The 7500-nt window shown below is 41.8% G+C and overlaps 1 long non-coding RNA gene across 2 annotated transcripts in view; it reads right to left on the bottom strand.

Moving 5' to 3' along the window:
- Positions 1 to 1507, bottom strand: part of LOC138958252 (uncharacterized) — a 2730-nt gene extending 1223 nt beyond the window's left edge. Inside the window, exons 1-3 of one of the 2 annotated variants that reach the window (XR_011453348.1) lie at positions 1375 to 1506; positions 1023 to 1076; positions 716 to 781 (exon numbers count right to left, since the gene is read on the bottom strand). This is a non-coding gene — a long non-coding RNA (uncharacterized lncRNA). Of the gene's footprint in view, positions 1 to 715; positions 782 to 1022; positions 1077 to 1374 lie in introns of both variants that reach the window. The other variant, XR_011453349.1, reaches the window with a different exon arrangement.
- Between the last annotated feature and the right edge of the window lie 5993 nt (positions 1508 to 7500).

Consider the following 7500-nt stretch of genomic DNA (forward strand, 5'->3'; position numbering starts at 1 on the left):
AACACACACTAAACACACACTAAACACACACTAAACACACACTAAACACACACTAAACAACACCAACAATACAACAACAATGACAGCTTGAAAAGGTTGCAGGAAGATCATTTACGAAAGCTTAAACTTGGCTGAATATTTTCTTCTTTATGTTGTCGGAATAAGCTTAATACTGTGCCTGTGCCAACAGTGTTTCTTTATGCATGTCAACTCGACCTCTGCAGTGTTATTGACTTCATGTTTAAAAATAGAAACAGCTGAGTCTGGTGCCATGGCATTTATTTTGCGATTAGCTCCCAACTGAAAGAAAACGAAAGTGAAAACAAACTCTATTTCAGCGAAAGCGAAAGTCGGTTGCTTTCGATTACTATTCGAAAAGTTTTAAACATTGGACCAGCGCATAACGCGCACGAGAAAGACACAGTTAGGTAAGGGCATCGGTCTTGTGTGTAACTAGGCGCGCACGCCGGACAAACAAACACACACAAGAACAGCCAGATCGATCGAAAACAGCAACAACAGTAACTACAATTTACAATAACAACATGCAAACGATATAAATAACAGATAAAACTCAGGCATTGTCGTATCATGATTTACGAAAATAAAATTAAAAAAACCAAAAATAACGCACAAAAACACGCAATTCAGTCACGTAATTTAATCATAACCCCGAGAAGTAATTCTTTAAGAATGAATAAGACCAAATACTTACCATAATATAGGAAATGCTGCTGTGCCGGCGAGGTCTCCGCATTTTATTCTTTCCAGTGTAAGTTAGCTGTAGACAAAACAAACTACAATGACAGAATTGTGATTTGAGGATTCGACTCAAGTGCGTCCCCCTCCGTCAGTTATAGCCTTACTGCCAGAATTACACGGACATTTTTTCCCGGTCATACAAGTGCTTTGTTACAACAGCAACTTTACACTGAAGAATAAACTTATAAGGCATTTCAGTCACGTACATTCTCTCACGGAAGAAGAAGCACAGCAAAAAGAAAGCTAAATGACTTAATTACCATTGACACTTTTTTTGTCGGCGAGATCTCCACATTTCTTTCAGTGCAAATGAACTGCAGAGAAAACAAATGACAAATTCGTAATGTGTGCTGTCTACAAAACAACAATAACAACAATAGCAACAATAATGCGTATTTGCTGCAAGAAGTGCGGATAATATTTAACAGTCATAAACAAGTTTTCTGACGACGACGACAACAACAACAACAACAACAACAACAACAACAACAACAACAACAACAACAACAACAACAACAACAACAACAACCAGTCGAATAAGGAGAAGAACGAGACCGGAGAAGGACAACAAGAAGGCACAAACACACTACATGCTTGTTCAGTCGTACTCACATTTTCCCTTTTTTTTGAGCGACGCGCTTGGGTGCTCAGAATCTTAGATACAAGAATCTTTCGGTATGAATAAAACTACGACGGTTTGCACCGGCTTATAAAGTTAGCGTTCCTGTCTTGTTTTTGGGTTGGAAAGAAGTCAATGATACTGCAGAGATTGTGTTGACATGCATAACTAATCGCTGTCGTGACAGGCACATTGTTAAGCTTATTCAAGACTGAAGTAAACAATATTTATCCTACATACGTGAGAGAGACACTTTTTTTTGTTTTTTGTTTAACGCCCAGCCGACCACGAAGGGCCATATCAGGGCGGTGCTGCTTTGACATATAACGTGCGCCACACACAAGACAGAAGTCGCAGCACAGGCTTCATGTCTCACCCAGTCACATTATTCTGACACCGGACCAACCAGTCCTAGCACTAACCCCATAATGCCAGACGCCAGGCGGAGCAGCCACTAGATTGCCAATTTTAAAGTCTTCGGTATGACCCGGCCGGGGTTCGAACCCACGACCTCCCGATCACGGGGCGGACGCCTTACCACTAGGCCAACCGTGCCGGTAGAGAGACACTCATGAGATAATCATCGTTCAAATCACACGTGTGTATATCATGTAAATGAGGTCATGTCAAGCAAGTCTGGCTGGGACCTGTTTTTCCACTGCAGCTTATGATGCCAAAGTCACCGAGACAAACGTCATTATAGAAAGAAAAAAATTGCTCTCACTAATTACCCTCGATGAACTTTTAGAACTAACACGTCACGCCACACTTTCAGAGTGACGTTTCTTTACCTTGACGCAATAGATTGCACGAGGCTTTAGAAGAGATCGAGGTTCCAAAACAAGCGTCTTCAATTTAGCTGCCTCGACTGCAGAACATTTTCAGTCAAATACACGTAAGTACAGTATGTAGGATAAACAGAATACTACATGGCTTGCTGTTTCGTACCAGATTTACACTCGTTGCTTTTTCAAATAGTGAACAGCTCGCTTTCGCTCAATATTAAAAAAAAAAACTCGTGTAAATCTGGTACGACACAGCAAGCCATTTAGTATAGTCAGGTCGTCATTTCCCGATTTTGACCTTAACCCCTCAAAAAATACCTCGGAGAATGTTTTGACTGTTTTGAACTCTGTGATGTCTGTAGATTACAGATCCGACGGATGACACTCTGTCATCTTTGGGCATTTTGATGTATTCAAGATGGCGGACAAGATGGATTCCAGACTGCAAAATAGTCGAAACTGCATGCTATAAACTAGCAGAACTGTATTTTTTTATGTTTTCCGGGAGATAAAACGGGAGTTAATATGCATAACAACAGTTACATGATTAGCAGACACTATAACCCGAATGGCTGGTCTGTTGAGGGACCGTTAAAACTGGTTAACGGAGCAGGATGATATAGTTAGTTTCAGCAATATATTTTTTCAGTTACAGCTAATGGTTTAAGCTTATATGTGTTGTGGGCTTTGATTACTGTTGCACTTTGCTTGACCTTCATCGCATTTCAAGGTCATATGAATGTCAAATGTTCATTCAAATGATAAAGGATTATACTATTTTTGAAGATAAAATGACGAAATGTCTTCTTAAAACTTGCCATGAATAAAAACGTTCACCAACACTGAAGGTCACACGTTTTCAAGGTCAAACAAGTTCAAGGTCATATATTTTAATGTCTGCAAAACCATCACTTAGCACGTGCATCACTACAAAGATCCCTGTCAAGAAGACGAAGCTGAGATTGTATGGCAATGTAACAAGAACAGGCGGGCTCTCCAAGACCATCTTACAGGGTATGGTGCGCGGAAAGAGAAGATAGAGAAGACAAATGAACAGAGGGACAGATATCTTTACAGAGTGGATTGGGAAATGTTTTGCAACTTCCCAAAAATTGCTCACAGCCGCCAGAGGTGGAGACAGCTTGTGAAGCGCTCGTCGTTGAAGTGACCCTACCATCCTGGTGGGTTCCAGAATCAATGAGTGACTTGGTCGGTGAGCAAGCAGATAACAACTTAATCCTGGAAAAGTGGCTGTAATACCCAGAATAACTTAAAGTTATCTTGTGCTCTTTTAAAAAAAAAAGATCTAGTCAGGTGAGGAATGTTTACATCAGACGAAAGGCCTTGTAAGGTGTCACAGCGCCAAGCGATTGACACCATATACACAGTGTTGTGTCAGTTAGTGACGCCCCGAGGAGGTGTATTAGGCATCATGTCAAGAGGCTAAACCTGATGTACCATGTCTCATATATACAAAAGACCTCTATCTCATAACGTAAAGGTCATGGCGACGAACCAGGGATACTGGTTAGTATGCACTTTACCTCGCCGATGACCACACAGGATGATGTGTAGTTTACCACTCCAGATGACCAGGCGGGATGACCACGCTGGTTTACCACACAAGATGACATGGTCATGCAGTGAGTTTCCAGTTTGAGGGCAGCCACCATCGATCCTTTTTTCAATTGCCGAAATGGTAGCGGATGACTATGCCTGATGACCAATAAATGACCACGCCCGATGATTACGCAGGATGTCATGTAGATTACCAGTACGGGTGACCGGTGAGAATTGCCAGTGCGGATGAACAGTGTGGATGACCTGTGCAGATGACCATGAAGGATGACCAGTGCAGATGATCATGAAACAAGACCAGTGCAGATGACGAGTGCGGATGATTAGTGCGGATGACCAGTGCAGATTATCATGGACGATGACTAGTGCAGATGACCAGTACAGATGATCATGAAGGATGACCTGTGCGGATGACCAGTGCAGATGATCATGAAGGAAGAATAGTGCGGATGACCGATGCGGATGATCACAAAAGGATGACCAGTGCGGATGACCGCAAATGATGACCAGTGTGGATGACCGATCCAGATGACCAGTGCTGGTGACCGGTGAAGGTGACTGTTGCACATACCCAGTGCGGATGACTACGATGGATGACCAGTGCGGATTTGTGCAATTTCCAAGGAGTAGACATCGACATAAGATGGCACACGCACATTGACCGACTGCGCAACCACAGCATGCTGTTGCACATGGTAAATTTCTCCACAGCCACACTTCAAAATTAGCATGACTTCAGTTGGTGTAGGTTCTACTCCAGGCGGTTTTCTGCCCATCCTACAACCACCCAGAGTCAACCGGATCAAGATTTGGAAGATCCCCGTAGAATTGCAATACAGCCCTTTTCAGATGGATGTTCAGCAATGGGCTGATGTGGGCGGTAGTTTTTGATTTATGTGGACTGGTGCTTGCATGGAGGTTCTAGCTAGCCAGGTTTCATATCTCTCACGTGATATGTTGTTTGAGATTTTGCACCTGTAGCACTCGCTTACAAACTGCGACATTTGCTGAAAGACTTCACCGATTTTCACGCATGGATCTTCTGCAGAGAAATTAAGCACTCCTACGAACACACTGGTTAATGAACAGCTGTCACCAGATGGCATACGCTTCCATCTAAAATAGCTCTATCGTCTGGTAAACAATCAAATCGGAGAAAACTAGTCTCTCACGATGTTCTTTGATCATCGCCCGCCATTTTGTAAGATCAATTTACAAGTTTTATCTTCGACAGTGAAACCTGTGCTTTGGAACACCATACGCACTAATCACAAGTCCACGAATAACACAGGTTTCACATCTTCTCAGCCTGGATGTAATTCCATACACACTCATGTGCAAATTGTTTCCATTTAGCAGAATGAAACACGTCAAATGCCTTTGTTTTTTGTCTTGGAAGAGGAGCTCAAGTACGGACACGGACAACACTACAGGCCATACTGTACGTGTCGTCATATTACTCATTACGTTTTCCCGACGTCATGAAGTTATGACGCCATTCTAGCCCTTTTTCCTATGGAATGCCTTTTGTGTCAAAACAAAAAAATCAACATTTGCTAATTTTCCTGTAATTAATTTTTTCTCAATTTGCCCAAGGATTTAAAGATGTCATCCTGCGGATTTGTAAACTTCAGGAGTTAAACTACCCAAAACCATTAAAACATTTTCCGAGGTATTTTTCAAGGGGTTATTGCCCTGCCGTAAGGACTAGTATTCTCTATATTCAGCCAAGTAAATTGTAAGCATAAGACCAAATCATCAATTAAATCCCTGCCATCGTTTAAACTACCATTCTTACGTGGTAAACCATACTTATTGTTGACCATAGGTACAGCCAAGCTTTTGCATAGATTGAGAGTTTCACTTTATTGGCACATTTGCCAAATATCTACAGTCTGGTCACTTTCTGTATAAAGTAGAAAACAGTTACTACAACAACAACAACAACAACAACAACAACATCGACGACGACGACGAAGACAAGAACAACGACAAACGACGACGACGACGACAACATCGCTATAACAACAATAACAACAACATCAACAGCAACAACAACAACAACAACAACAACAACAACAACAACAACAACGACGACGACGACGACAAGAACGACGACAAGAACGACGACGACAAGAAAGACGACGACAAGAACAACGTCAAACGACAACAACAACAACAAAAACAACAACAACAACAACATGGACAACAAATGGATACTGATATTTCACATATAGCACAATTCATGACCATTTTAGTGCACCATTTGAGCAATCAGTACTAATTCTATTTAGGCAGGGACCTATATCTTCTTTACATAGGTCTATGCTTTAGCTGACCAACGAAACGTTACAGCGGTCAGGCCGGGACGCTTCTTGTTTATATCACGTTAAAAGTGAACAAGACATGTTGAATCAAAAACATCAGCGTGACTTATTCCTGGGAATGTCATGTGTGAGTTTATTGTGTGAGAGCATTTCTGTTGTTAATATTAATGACGTCAGGTGAGTGATTCGCTGGTCGAGGTCACGAGAATGCTGTGACATATACATGCATAATCAAACCGGAGCAATCCAGTCTCCATTGCAGCTGTTCCATCGAAGGCGCGATATCGCTTTGAACTTAATCAGGTCAAAAATAGCCGGTAATAAAACATTTATTTCTAATAGGATGACTGTTAGCAAATGAAAACAAATATGTCTTGAACATAATATCAGCTGTCGCCTGCCGGCTCAAGTTGATTTCGCCCCATTTCCTCGGAATGTCTGTTGTTATTTCATTACAGTCAGCATATTTAAAATACATGTAACTCATAATACCACAAATATATTTTTGCAAGATAATGTTAACAGATATTTTTTGTTGGAAAAGCGTACTCAATGACTTTTTTCAAAACTGGATGTACTCGGAAATAATCAATTAATATGAACCTAATTTTCATATTTGAATTTGATTTCGTTCATCTTGGACGGGGCAAATGCAACAACCAAACGTACGTGATCATCATTGCATCAGTAGTGTTTGCCAGTAATGTACGTCGTCAGTACGCTTCAAAGATCCACATCGGGCGGGGATATAGCTCAGTTGGTAGCGCGCTGGATTTGTATGCAGGTGGCCGCTGTCAGCGTAAGTTCGATCCCAGGTTCGGCGGAAATTTATTTCACAGAGTCAACTTTGTGTGCAGACTCTCTTCGGTGTCCGAACTCCCCCCCCCCCCCCCCCCCCGTGTACACTACATTGGGTGTGCTCGTTAAAGATCCCTCGATTGACAAAAGGGTCTTTCCTGGCAAAATTGCTTAGGCACAGTTAATAATTGTCTACCTATACCCGTGTGACTTGGAATAATAGACCGCGAAAGGTAAATATGCGCCGAAATGGCTGCAATCTACTGGCCGTATACAATTTCATCTCACACGGCATCACTGCAGAGCGCCAAGAACTGTACCCACGGAATATGCGCGATATCTTTCTTTCTTTATTTGGTGTTTAACGTCGTTTTCAACCACGAAGGTTATATCGCGACGAGGGAAAGGGGGGAGATGGGATAGGGGAAAGGGGGGGGGAGATGGGATAGAGCCACTTGTTAAGTGTTTCTTGTTCACAAAAGCACTAATCAAAAAATTGCTCCAGGGGCTTGCAACGTAGTACAATATATGACCTTACTGGGAGAATGCAAGTTTCCAGTACAAAGGACTAAACATTTCTTACATACTGCTTGACTAAAATCTTTACAAACATTGACTATATTCTATACAA

Source organism: Littorina saxatilis, linkage group LG2 (genome assembly GCF_037325665.1).
Source record: "Littorina saxatilis isolate snail1 linkage group LG2, US_GU_Lsax_2.0, whole genome shotgun sequence".
Classification (NCBI taxonomy): Eukaryota; Metazoa; Mollusca; class Gastropoda; order Littorinimorpha; family Littorinidae; genus Littorina; species Littorina saxatilis.